Source organism: Podarcis erhardii (assembly GCF_964252035.2).
Source record: "Podarcis erhardii genome assembly, chromosome: 7".
NCBI classification, from domain to species: domain Eukaryota; kingdom Metazoa; phylum Chordata; class Lepidosauria; order Squamata; family Lacertidae; genus Podarcis; species Podarcis erhardii.
The window spans coordinates 77,352,763-77,367,050 of NC_138511.1; the positions used below are offsets into that span (position 1 = coordinate 77,352,763).

Below are 14,288 nucleotides of genomic sequence, written 5' to 3' on the forward strand. Positions count from 1 at the left end.
GGTGGACAGGGAGGCAGCTCCCCCCCCCCCCATCAAGTAAAACAATAGAAATACTTAACTAACTGACCAAGCACATCGGTTCTGCCCCCACTAACAAAAGTTGTGGGCCCCCCCAACAAAAATCCTGGCTACGCCCATGATTGACTCCCAGAGTGTTGTCATTTTCAGGTGGAAAAGCCCTGTGCAACTTGACAGAGATCTCTGTTAGACTCCAGAAAGGGCCTTTTTGGCGAGTTGTACCCAGATATGGGAACTCCCTCCCATGGCTCCCTCTCAGCCAGCCACCAAACTTTGAGTTCCTGGCAAGTCTTCCACCTGTGAGGTTAGCTTGTTTGATTCTGTTTTGACTCTGCTGCAACTGGCTTGTAGTTATCATTTGCTGCCTTTTAAAAAATAAATCCTTATTTCCATCTTGCAATATTTATGTTATATGCTTTTATGTGTCTTTCTGCAGTTGTCCTGAGCATTAAGTGTGGAAAGGCACGATATAAATATTTGTAATTAATCCATGAATGTCTTTTACACATGCTGTTCCCAGTGCCAGATTTACGTAAAAGCTAAACAAGCTTGGCGGCCCCAAAAAAATTTAAAGGAGAAAAACTGGATGTACATTTCCAAAATATAAGATAAAAAACAAATAAAATAAAACCTACATACAGCAACAGTGTTTTGTGTTTTTGTAGGCTCCTATGATGTAAGTCATGGGCCCCGCCTGCTAGCCTGCTCCTGAGATATCACTGGTTTGCTCATTTCTATATCAATTACTTTGATAAAATACATATTTTGTTATGTGCAAATGGCTTTAGATACCTATTATTAAATTATTATTAGGTCCATAAATTACCATATAGCATATATTCAACACAAAAAACAGCGACAATTTGTTGTTGACAAGGGCAGCTAGACATATAAAGGGCCCCATTACCTTCAGAAGCTTAAGACCTCATCAAACCTAAATCCGGCCCTGGCTGTTCCACTTCTGCTATCTGGGTGAAGCAGCAAAGGGCTACAGCAACCTGAGAGCCACATTCCCTCTCAGGCAACCTCTGGGGCCACATCTCAGTGGTGGGCATAGCAATGAATACACCATTTCCCACAGGCATTCACATGTGCCTCTCCGTCCTTCAGACAAGCAAGAGGCACCATCAGAGTTTAAGGGCACATTCCAGCCAGGCAAAAAAACATTCAAGGAAAGTGCACAGTGAGGCCAAGGAGGAATGTGTCCAGGGTGAGTCCCAAGCGCCAGGCAAAGGGGCCTGAGGGCCACATTAGGTCCTGTGGTTTCCTGAGCCCAGTGCTTTTTTTCTTTAAAAAAATGTTTAGGAGTGCTCTCATTTTCTGAGATTCACAAAGTGCTTATGGGTATGTGTACCTCTGCGTCCCCCCAGAAAAAAAAGCACTGCCTGACCCTGAGCTGTTGATGACCCCTGAAATCCATCTTCCTGGCAGACAAAGGTTCTAACTTGATTTCCACTATGCCTCTGTCACCGGATGCCCTGTGGCCCTGTGGCCCTTGTCCTTTGCTCCAGCGCCATTGAGCCACTAGTCAGAGAGATTGAATGGCAGGCACATGGAACTGAGATCAGAGCCCAGAATCTTCGTGATGGAGACAGCAACATCCATCAATGGACCCTTGGCACGGTGACATCACTGCTCCGCCACTGTGCTCCCCCAGCTGCATGCTTTTACCTGGGTTAATGGTCATTGAACTTCAATATTCCATCTTGCTTGCCTGGGTGGAGGTTGGAAAGGTCAGTGGGTGAAGAAAAACTTTTGTGTAGCTGAAATGCATGTCCATTGCTCCACCCGATTTTTGCCTCTGGCCCCACCCCCCACTGGCATGCCCATGGTGAAATTTAGCCCGCAGATTCACAGTGTTTCCCCCTTCCAGGTTTAGACTTTGAGAAGTCCCTATGAACTTACTGCTGCTGCAAACTCAGAGGCAGGAGCCATAAGATGCTGAGTGTAAAATGTCCCTAGGCACTCTTAGAACTTGAAACTGGCAGATCCTTCCATCCATCCGTACATGCATCCCCATGTGGAAGAATAGAGGGCACAGTGGGATCCCACTCCTGGATGTCATGCGCTCATGTGAATGCCTACCAGAGCAGTTGGGGGCCCTGGGAAACTAGCCTGCTTTTCCTAAGTTCCCAAAGTCTATGTGCATGCCGTTGTGGGCTGCCAGGCTTTGTTCAGACATTCAGATGAGCAGGTGGAAGTTGGTGTCGGGCTAGTGGGCCTGATCCAACTTTTCCACCTCCATGCACCTGCAATGCAAACATGCTCCAAGGGAGCATGGGAAAGGCTCCAAGGTGTTAACACCAGTGGGGGTGGCTTCATGGATTCCTCCCCCCCCCTTCTTAACCTTCATTTGCCCTTCTCTTTCCCTCATCAACTCAATGCCTCCTCCTTTCCACTCAAGGGAATTGATCTTTGAGTTTCAGGGTTCTGACGATGTTCCTGGACTCCGACTCGCATCATTCCCAAGGCAGCAAAGCCACTGGTCAAGGGTGATGGGCATTGTAGCTCAGTAACATCTGGAAGGTGCTCGCTGGAAGGACAGATCCTGAAGCTGAGGCTCCAATACTTTGGCCACCTCATGAGAAGAGAAGACTCCCTGGAAAAGACTCTGATGTTGGGAAGGACTGAGGGCACAAGGAGAAGGGGACGACAGAGGACGAGATGGTTGGACAGTGTTCTCGAAGCTACCGGCATGAGTTTGACCAAACTGCGGGAGGCAGTGGAAGACAGGAGTGCCTGGCGTGCTCTGGTCCATGGGGTCACGAAGAGTCGGACACGACTAAACAACTAAACAACCACAACATCTGGAAGGCCACAGGTTCCCAATCCCTGCTTTTTTATATCCCCATTTGCTCCACCGTGGGTTGATAAGGATCCACTGAAGGGGGAATGTTTGCAAACTAGGACCCCCAAGGACATCTGCCTTTCGGGGTGGCAACATACAAAGCAAATTCAAAACCAACAACAACAACAACAAAGCAAATAATTTTATTTAGATATAGGGATACAAGGTCAATGCAGAGTTCAGAAAGTCTTGTTTTGTTAAATAGCTGTCCATAAAGCTTTTACAAAGAGAGCAATATCAATTAAAAAAAAGTAGAATAAAAATCCACATAGCATATCATGAAACAGGTCACAAAAGAATGATATATGCACTTACACTGCTATTTGTCTAGAAAAAGAGGTGCAGGAACTCACGATGAAAGCCTCCCTTGTTCTCTTATAATGGCAATGGCGCCCATCTGAGAGGTGCCAGAACTGAGTTCCAGTGAGTTGTGGCTGGAAGGGGGGGGGGCGGAATGTATACACATACTGTAGATCTGATTGCTTCCAGGTGATTTGGACTACAACTTCCCCAGCTCCAGCCAGGACTAGATTCTGAATGAACACATTTCACAATCTTGCCCTGGAGGGTGGGGTTTGGAAGCAGAAGGTTTCATACACCCTGGGAGTCTAACTCTACTGAAGATCTGGTCTTGTTGGTCACCAGGCTCTGGCTGCTGTCCTCAGCAAAGGCACTCTCAAATGCAGAGAAGAGTGAGTATCTCAGCCTCTCCTTGAAATCATGCCCCATGAAGGCATACAAGATGGGGTTGAGGCAGCTGTTGACGAAAGCCAAGCTGGTTGTCAGCGGAACGCCAATGATCAACACTAAAACCAGGTCTACATCTTCTCGTGCTTTCAGCTCAATGAAAGAGAAGATATGATAGGGAAGCCAACAGACAAAGAAGGCCACAATCACTGCTGTGATGACCTTGAAGGGCTTGTTTGATTCAGTTAGCTGGTTCCTCCTCAGCTTCAGAACAATCGCCCCGTAGCAAACGATGATGATGTTGAAGGGGATGAAGAAGCCAAAGATGAACCGGCTGGCGACCATTGCATCATGCTGCTGAGGGCTACCATATTTGGTGTAGCAGTTGGTCTTTTTTGGATCATTGTGATGTTGGGCTGTATCCCTGAAATAGAGGTTTGGAGAACACAGCACCAGTGCCAAGATCCAAACACCCAAGGCCACAAAGGAAGCCAGCCTGGGTGTCCGATGATTCTGAGCCCACACAGGCCAGAACACAGAAACAAACCGGTCAATGCTGATGATTGTGAGGAGGTAGACACTGGCATAGAGGTTGAGAAAGGCAAGAGTGGAGTTCAACTTGCATATTGCCAGGCCAAAGGGCCAATTAAAGTCCAGGGCTAGGTAGACAATGCTCAGGGGAAGGAAGAAAGTGAAGGCAAAGTCAGCAATGGCCAAGTTGAGGAACCAGACAGTGTTGACTGTCCTCTTCATACGGAAGCCAGTAATGAATATAACCAGCCCATTACCAATGACCCCCAACAGGAAGGCAAGGCTGTAAATTATCATAGCGACAATGTTCAACCTTTTTTGCAAGGTTTTTCCAAACATATATGCTTCCTCGTCGTATTCATATTCATAGTGAAGATCTGAGGGGTCTGGATAAGAATTATTAATGGGAAGGTTTGTCGGTGCAGTTGTGCTCTCCATTCTTCTTGACTGAGAGTCTCCTTTACTGCCGTCTTCTCCCTTATCCTGGCTGAAACAAAGCAAGAACATGTGTAGGAGAAGGTCCAGCATGCTGTTCACCACAGCAACCCAACCAGATGCCTCTGGAGGCTCACAGGCAGGACAGAGGTGACCTATACAACACCCTTGTCCCCAGCATGTGGTATTCAGAAATACCCTGCCATAGGATACCACGGAAAGGCAGAATACAAATAAATGTTGATGACGACCAGTAAATGAGAATTCTCAGGTTTTCTCCCCCATGCCACAAGCCTTTAAAAAAGTCAAGACCAAACACTCACCCTTCAGCTCTCAGCCTGTCCTCTCCCCTCTGAATGTTGATTGCTGCAGCCCTGTGCCTGGAAGGTGGGGAATGAGATGTTATTATGGAGTGAAGGCTGCCAAGGAGATGCTCTGCATTTCATTAGCCCACAGAGGGGGGTGGGAGGTTGCCTCTGTGTCACTCTTGGCCCAGGAAAAACAAAAGCAGTAGGACAGTTAAGAAACCTTTGGGGAGCCGGGAGCCATTTGTCCACAATGACAGCAGCTGCCGTGTTCTCTGCCACAGTTCCTCTGCCTCTTAACGGCTCAGGACATGGTTTTTTTTGAAGGAGGAGGAGGAGGAGGAGGAGGAGGAGGAGGAGGAGGAGGAGAAGAAGAAGAAGAAGAAGAAGAAGAAGAAGAAGAAGAAGAAGAAGAAGAAGAAGACGGCTTTCCCCTTCCCCTGCAGGCTTCACTTGTTTAATTTCTACCTGCTGTGCAACTGTCAAAGGACCAGAGTCCCAGCAGGAAGCAGAAGTGGCTACTGGCAGGTACAACTACACCCACAGACAGCATCTTGGTGACCTCTGGACTAGAGGCTCATAGGAGCCCAAAGGAAATGCACACAAACACACACGTTTGCAGCATGCCTCAGAAAGCACAATGTACTAGCCTGGGCTCCCTTGCCTTAGGCTCTGCTAAGGCGCCTTACTCCTGGAACATCTGAAGTAACAAGACAGAAAAGAGAAAATGTCCCTGATCATGTGAAGAAAACCTGCCCTGCTTCACCACAGAGTGAGAAGAGTCCTGCCTTGCTGACCCAGCAAGCGAGACAGAGCATCAGTGTGGACGATAAGTCATGCTGTCAAGGGGTGGAGAATGCCCAGGAATTTACTGATATAGCCTCTGCAACATGCTTAACCAAACAGATGGGAAAGGGAGGAAAGAGGAAACTTCTCCTTTCTCCCTTCCTTGTGCGCATTCAGGGTTGGCCAGGGGTTGGCACTGTTGGGCAGCGGCCAGGGGCCCCACCACTGCAGCTCCTGTTCCTCATTGCTTTCACTGCCTGTTCAGCAACCCTCTTTGATCTTGCAAGCAGTGATAAGGGCAAGAAGAAGGAGCAATATCTCCATCTGGGCAGTTGTGGAGACTGGGCCAGGATAGAGAGGGCAAGCAGTGCCTTGGACAGGAGCAAGGCCAGATTAAGACCTTTAGAGACCCCTAAGCACTTCAAAGATTTTGTTGCTTCCATAAGTGCCTGATTCAAAATATAAACAATAATAAACCGTAAAATAAAGCTTTATCTTTTGAAATGAAACGAACCCTAAAATAATGTGGGGTTTTTTGTATATTTCCACTTCATTTCACAACATGAACAGATTAATTACTATCTTACAGATGAATCTCGTGCTTTAGTGCTTTAATTAATAGAGACGGGGGTTTTCTCAGAATTTGTAAACTGAAAAGCGGAGTTGCTGGTCCATAGAAAAACCAACAACGAAAATTTTCATACCCTCCAACATTTCTGTGATGAAAATAGGTACATCCCATTCCATAATGATAATGATACTATTTATACCCTACACATTTTACTGGGTTGCCCTAGCCACTCTGGGCAGCTTCCAACATATATAAAAACATAATAAAACATTAAACATTTTTTTAAGAATACCGAACTTAGACAGGACTGCTTTCAGATGGCTCAGGAGTCAGATAACTCAATACCCTCCAACATTTCTCCAATGAAAATAGGGACATCTTAAGGAAAAGCGGGACATTCCGGGATCAAATAAGAAACTGGGATGGCTTCTCTAAATCAGGGATATCCGTGGAGAATAGGGACACTTGGAGGGTCTGAAATTTCTGTGGTGGCCCCCTTTCCTTGTTGCCCTAAGAATGTGCTTATTTTGCTTAATGGTTAATCTGGGTCTGGACAAGAGACCTCAAAGCCGCTTCAAGACCAGGATTGCATATTGAAAAAAGGTTTGGTCTACATTTTTTATCTCCTCACCGATCATGCCTAAAAGAAACGCCTCAGGTATTTTAGGGAAGTTGTACTTCAAGATTTTTTTCAACTCCTCATAAATTTGTCCCCAGAATCTCTTCACCACATCACACGTCCACCAAATATGGAAGAAGGTCCCTACCTTATCTTTACATCTCCAGCAGGTGTTGTCAACAGATCTGTACATCTTCCCCAGCTTTGCCGGGGTCAAGTACCAGCGGTACATCATTTTCTCGGAGAGTTGCACAAGCAGTAAACTTCATACCCTTCTTCCAAAGTGTCTGCCATTTATTATATTCCACCTTGTGCCCGAGATCTCTATCCCATTTAACCATCACTCCTTTCACCTCTTCCTCTTTGGTGTCCCATTCCAGTAGTTGTTTATACATTTTAGAGAGGAGTTTATTATTACTTTCTAAAATTTCCACCTGGTATCTCGATTTTTTTTCGCTAGACGTTTAGAGCTATTGTTAGAACAACTGCAGAAACTGTACAAGATTATGTAACCCTAAACTGAGCTGGATGGAGGTCTACTGTTTGTAAGTGTATAAGTGTTTTCTTTACTTTCTTCTTTTTTGTTTCTTTCTTTTTTTATCTTCATTTCTCTGGTATGTGTGTATTTTAAAAAATTGTTTAATAAAGATATTTTTTAAAAAAGCAAAAAACAAAAAAACAAAAAAAACAAGGATTGCATAGATTATGCCAGCAGTGGGGAATGTCAGGCTTTGGAGCCCAAAGTCAACCCTCTTAGCCTATCCATCTGCACCTCAGCCCTCTCCCCAGGCCAGCTCCTAGGGTTTCTGCCTGACTGGAGTTTGTCCTTGAACTCTGACCACGCGCCTCGCTCCTCCAGAGTAGAGGATGGAGAGTGGGGTTTGAGTGTGTGAAAAAACTAAAGGTAACATTTGTCAATCTCCCCACATTTGTCTCCGGACCCACCTCAATTACTATTCTTATTTAATTTATTAAAAATTTAAAATTCTAATTTTTTAAAAAAACACACAACACAACACAACACAACAGCACATCAGAGCAAAAGTTTCTACATCCTTTCTTCCTCTTTCGAGATCAAGAGCAATTGCTTTACACTGTGGTAACTTCCTGTCAGCCATGACCCTGTTACCTTGATCTGAGGCGAGACCAACATTTCTCAGGTGAAAATAGGGAGATTCTATTTTACATCAGGAAGCTTCTCCCACATTTGATCTCGCCACAGACATGTATGTCATGTCTGCATGTCATCTACATGTATGTCATACACATCTGTCACCTTGAGCCAATGGCAACATCTCTGCCAAAGCTGCCTCACGGGATTGTTGTAAAGAAAAGAAAAAGTGTGTTGGAAGGGAACGTGTGTGACGCCTTCCGCAGATAAATGGAATGAAACAAAATTTTAGCTGCAAGCTGCCTTGAGTCCCTGTCAGAGGGGAAATTTGAGTGATAATAAATAATAATAATAATAATAATAATAATAATAATAATAATAATAGAAGACATTGTGAGAATGATCAAGAACCTACCAGAGAGTAAATCCTATTGAACTCAGTGGGATTGCAGTGTAAGGCTGAAAAGTCTTTACCCAGTTATCTGAGAGTAAGCTCCATTCAATACAGTGTGACTTACTACTCAATAGACAGTGCAAGGATCCATTTACATTGAAGGAACAAATACTCCACGCATTTCCTTTAAACATTGCAATTAAAGAACTGAAAGCGTATTGGCTACGGTTTCCTTCAAAATTATAAGAAGGGGTTTGTATGCCACCTTCACCGCTTCCTTCGTTTGGTGCATGCATTTTATTTTCAGTATAAACGTAACTCCGTTTTCCACCTGCACACACACAGCAAAGTCTCCTGTTTCCCCAAAAAAAGGACAGGAGGTGGTTGGGTTTTTCTGGAGGGGCGTGTCTGAACTCTCTACCACTTTTTATCAAGATGAGGAGGGGAGGGAAAAGTGGGACATTCCAGGATCAAATCAGAAACCAGGATGGCTTCTGTAATTCCGGGGCTGTCCCTGGAAAACCAGGACACTTGGAGGGGATGCAAACAGGGGCAAGCAACTCACCATATAGACCTGTTAGCATTTTCTTCCCAGTACCTTTTAGCTGGCAGCCAGGGCAGTATTTCTCCACCTGGATAGCACTTTTTAAGTGCCCATGTAATTCTGGGAACTGTGGTCTGCTGAGGATGCGGAGAGGTGTCAGGAGACCCCCCCATCCCCTCCCACCACTACCATTATTCCCAGAATTCCTTGGGGAGAGGGATTGATTGCTAAACCTCTGTGGGAACAGCAGTTCTGCGAATATGACCGTGTTATCCTGCTCCGATAATGGTTCTGTCCACATGCACAGAGAGAGAGATTTTCAGTAGTGGCACCCGCCCTGTGGAACACCCTCCCACCAGATGTCAAAGAGAAAAACAACTACCAGACTTTTAGAAGACATCTGAAGGCAGCCCTGTTTAGGGAAGCTTTTAATGTTTAATAGACTATTGTATTTTAATATTCTGTTGAAAGCTGCCAAGAGTAGCTGGGAAAACCAGTAAGATGGGTGGGGTATAAATAATCTATTATTATTATTATTATTATTATTATTATTATTATTATTATTATTATTATATAAATGGTCTGATACAATATAAGGCAGCTTGTTATGTTCCTAATTCCAACCTGCAAGAACAGGGGCAGGAAAAAGCAAATTCCAAAAGACAGAAAGCATTTAGGAGATAGATGATGATAGATAGATGATAGATAGATAGATAGATAGATAGATAGATAGATAGATAGATAGATGATAGATAGATAGATAGATAGATGATAGATAGATGATAGATAGATTAGATAGATAGATAGATAGATAGATAGATAGATGATAGATAGATAGATGATAGATAGATAGATAGATAGATAGATAGATAGATAGAGATAGATAGATAGATAGATAGATAGATAGATAGATAGATAGATAGATAGATAGATATAGATAGATATAGATGATAGATAGTTAGATGATAGATAGATAGATTAGATAGATAGATGATAGATAGATAGATGATAGATAGATAGATAGATAGATAGATAGATAGATAGATAGATGATAGATGATAGATAGATTAGATAGATTAGATAGATAGATAGATAGATAGATAGATAGATAGATAGATAGATGATAGATAGATAGATGATAGATAGATAGATAGATAGATAGATAGATAGATAGATAGATAGATAGATAGATGATAGTCTGCCACAGGACTGTAAAAAGCACAGAGCTTCTATCAAGGAGGAAAAGTATCTCCTGTTCCTCCCAGTAATCAAGGTGGTGCTTACCTTAAAGAGAAGAATAATCTTTTGTGCCGCTGCTGCCGCCTCCAACACAAGGAGAATTCTCTAAATGCAAAGAAGAAAGCAGAAGTGGGAGGATATGCCGAGATGAAAAGTAGGATGTGTCTTTGTGACACAATCCCCTTTGACTCCGCAAGTGGTTCCTATAGGAGTTGCAGAATGGGGCGGCGGGGAGAGTTCATCCATCCATTCTCCTCCACCTCAACAGCTTAAAGTGGAAGGCTGTGATGGCCACCAACTCGGATGGCTTTAAAAGAGGAGAGGACAAACTCATGATAGAGAAGGCTATCAGTGGCCAGGAATGCCTGGTTCTGGCAACCACAGGAGTGGAGAGTGCCCTTCTTGCTGTGGCTCTGCAGTAAAGCAGGAGGTATGCATACAGAAGGTCTTAGCACATTCAGATAGGGCTGTGAATGCCCCTTGCTTGAAACTGTAGCCACCCCCTGCCAGCCCGTGGTATTTCTTAATTCCAGTGGCTCCGTCAATATGCATGGTATTTCTTAATTCCAGTGGCTCCGTCAATATGCATGGTATTTCTTAATTCCAGTGGCTCCGTCAATATGCATGGCATACACAGAGAGAATGAGATCAGCCCCTAGCTTGAGAAGCTATTAAAAAGAAAGAAGACCTGTGACAAAATGTCACAGAACCGAGTGCTCCGGTGCATCGTTCTTGCCAGCAGGCCATGCCCTCCTCAGATTACTCCATTCCATCCCATCCCCTTCCCTCTCTCGGCATTCCGTGGCCACGAAGCACGCTCAGCCTTCTGTGGCTGTTTTGGGAAAGGGACTTGGCTTTTTCTTCTTCCTTTCCTAAGAAAGAAAAGAAAAACTTCTGCCTACCTTGTGATTCTCCCCACACGATGATGTAGTTCCCTTGTACTTCAGTAGTTTTCCTGCCCAACCTAACCCCTGAGTTTACCATTTGCTTTTTTAAAATAATTAAATCTTCCATAGGATTGCATAACTCCAATTGCATATACTGTATTGGGTTTTTTGATACACATTTCTTCTTGACTTCCTGACCCTCTGTCCCTGATGTTTTTCTCTTATTATTATCCCTCATTAATAGCTGCATTAAAATACATCCACATTTATTTTCTAAGCCCTGCAAAGTCCACTCTCTACTTTCTTCCAGTGTTCATATCTCAAATCCTGCACGTGATTTCACCTAAGAATGATAATTCGGTAGACAGTCCACCAATGGCTCCCATTCTTTGGCACAGGCAGGGTGATCTCATTCAAATGGTCAGGGGGACCTTTTTACGCTGAGGGCTACTCTTTCTTCTGAGCCATTTTTGTTTTGGTGAGGGAGGGCTGGCACATTGCCAGTAGTGGTTGAGCCTAGAGGCGAACATGGGTAGACCTCCCAATGTGAATTCAGCTTTTGCACAGTAGGCTTGTTTTGACACACTCATACTCCTCTCACTGTGTCCTCTAGCCACACAAGCAAGAGGCATCCATCAGAGTTCAAGGATTCATTCCAGCCAGGCAAAAAAGTTCAAGGAGGATGCAGAGCTCTGCTGCGAAAGGGTCTGGTTTGGGGAAAGCGGGTGTGCCTTAGAGAAAACCCCAAGGGCCAGGCAGAGAAGGCTGCAGGGCCACATTTCTCCCTGAGGTTAGCCTTCCTTGCTGGAGAGGGTTGTCATTCAGGGAAGTGAAAGTGATGTCAATTGTCCACCAAGGCTGGTCTTGCCGATGTCAGCAGGAAAAGGAAGGGAAATTTACAGAAAGCGTTGCATGGGGAAGAGCTGAAGAAACAACAGGCAAAAATAAATAATAAAAATGTTGCTATCCGTTTTATAAGGCTGTCTTACAACAATGATATCACTGCCACATGCGAACTGACTTTCCCCTATATCTCAATATTGTGCAACAGGGATGGGCAGAAAGTAGATTTACTGGTAGAGAACTGGGGGCGGGCGGCTTTCAGTAGATCAGAAAGGCTTTCTGGCTCACAAGACCCCTCCAGAAGTCCTTTTTATAGCACGCTATGATTATGTGTGCTCATGGTGCTATCAAGGAGGCGACTTGCAATCCTGTTTGTAATATTGTTTGTTCTTGCAAAAGTCTTGGGCTGGTCACACTGCTCCACTTCCAAGCAGTGCATATCAATCTGCCCCAGAGGCTGAGGGAATCTGGTAGATTCCTGACTGTTTGGGCAGTCATATTCAGCGGCTATATCCCAGCTTAGTCGCTGAGATCATCTACAGGAGCATCATCTAGTCGTTCCCAAGTTGGTGTGGCTCATTTTACAGCAGCAAGAAACTGAGCCTTTAATATCATTGCCCCAGCCGTCTGGAATACTCTGCCAACAGAGATTCAGCAGGCACCTTCTGTTTCAAGTTTTTAGCTCCTGCTAAAAACTCTTCTCTTCTGTCAGGCTCATGCAGGCAAGAACACACCTTTCCGCAATAGCTAGCTGATTTCCAATTATTGAAACTTCCATATGCTTTCTTTCGTGTGTGGTTTAATATGCTGTATGTACTGTTGTAAACCGCTCTGAATTTTTTTAGATGAATAGCGGCATATAACTTTTAAAAAATAAAAATAAATACCCCATAACTTCCTGCTGAAATTCCATAACTTTTTATACCACAGGTGTCCTGCTTTTCATTTAGTTCCACTTTTGTTGTGCTATGACCTGTCCGCACATTGGTAATGTGTTAGCATTGGGGAAGCATTGCTGAAGAAACTAAAGGACGAGTTTGCAACCCGTTTTCTGCTGTCTAAAGGGGCAATGCACTCTGCTAAGTAAAGGAACTTCCTAGAGTGGTGTAGTGGTTAAGAGCGGTCGACTCCTAATCTGGGGAACCGGGTTTGCGTCTCCGCTCCTCCACATGCAGCTGCTGGGTGACCTTGGGCCAGTCACACTTCTTTGAAGTCTCTTAGCCCCACTCACCTCACAGAGTGTTTGTTGTGGGGGAGGAAGGGAAAGGAGAATGTTAGCTGCTTTGAGACTCCTTAAAGGGAGTGAAAGGCGGGATATCAAATCCAAACTCCTCCTCCTCCTCCTCTTCTTCTTCTTCTTCTTCTTCTTCTTCTTCTTCTTGCACAAGTTAGGAAGGATATTAATAATATATCCTCTCCTGCCACCCTCAACATTCCCACACATGGGGGGGGGGGTGGATGAGGAAGGGTACGAACCCTTTGATGAACCGTCATCTCCAGATCCCTAGCTTCCATTTTTTTTAAGACATGTAAGTTTCTGGCATATGTAGACCCTAGGGCAAAATGTACAAACATGTTTCTTCTCATTTGTGAGAGTGTGTGTGTGTGAGAGAGCGTGATAAATTTGCCTGTCCAGACATGGCTTTAGGGTAGCACAACCAGGGCAACTGCACTTACTCAGTGCTGTACTGTAGGGGGCACCACAACAATGCTGTAGAAAGGAGTGTGAGAGGCAGAAGGTGCCGAATTCTAGTGTAGCACAAGGTGCCATTGAAATTTGGCCACCCAAAGTCCCCCATGGCCAGCTCCCACTTTCAGTATTTTACTTTCCCCGCCTGGGTGGGGAATCATGCAGGTGTCCTTTTAACTTCCTTCTGTCTTGAATTACCTCACAGAAACTTGGAGCGAGACCTTTTGTGTGGCTGCTCCTGTTTTGTAAAATAGCACTCCTGTTGAGATACAGTATGACAAGGGTCCACTATCTGTACTTTCCAGAAACAACTGAAGACAGTTTTTGTTCCAACAGGCTTTCCTAGCTGGGTAAATGGACCCTTACCACGAGTGTCCGTTTGTTAGGGTTTTAAATTTAGTTTTAAATGTGCCAGTTGTTTTTGTGTGTTTTAAACTGCTTTAAATGATCTCCTGCGTAAATCGCCCCGAGGCGGTGGTTTAGAAGGCGATTAACAAATCAACGATAACACTAATAAGATAAGAATGTTATACTGTGGAAATGTAGAAAGCAATGAGGGGAGGGGGTTTGTGTGTGAAAGGACTGTGAGCTTCATTCAGTTCTGGAACTCAAAAAGAAACCCCAAATTCCTTTTTTCTGCCTTTGAATGTGCATCTCATACACCTGGCTTGATAGATCCTAGGGGTCTAGTAGTGGGGGGGGGAGTGGGTCACAGAAGTCTGTGTTTGCCCACCCCTGCTGTGCAAAACGGCACCGGGTTTATACTTCACCAGCTCGTTT

The 14,288-nt window shown here is 44.5% G+C and overlaps 1 pseudogene across 1 annotated transcript; it reads right to left on the reverse strand.

Moving 5' to 3' along the window:
• Positions 1-2,992: 2,992 nt before the first annotated feature.
• On the reverse strand, positions 2,993-10,464 carry LOC309347484 (chemerin-like receptor 1 pseudogene; annotated as a pseudogene). Its single transcript, XR_014161706.1, has 3 exons — positions 10,134-10,464; positions 4,843-4,899; positions 2,993-4,571 (listed from the first exon to the last, which is right to left on the reverse strand). The product of XR_014161706.1 is annotated as a chemerin-like receptor 1 pseudogene (transcript).
• Positions 10,465-14,288: the final 3,824 nt, after the last annotated feature.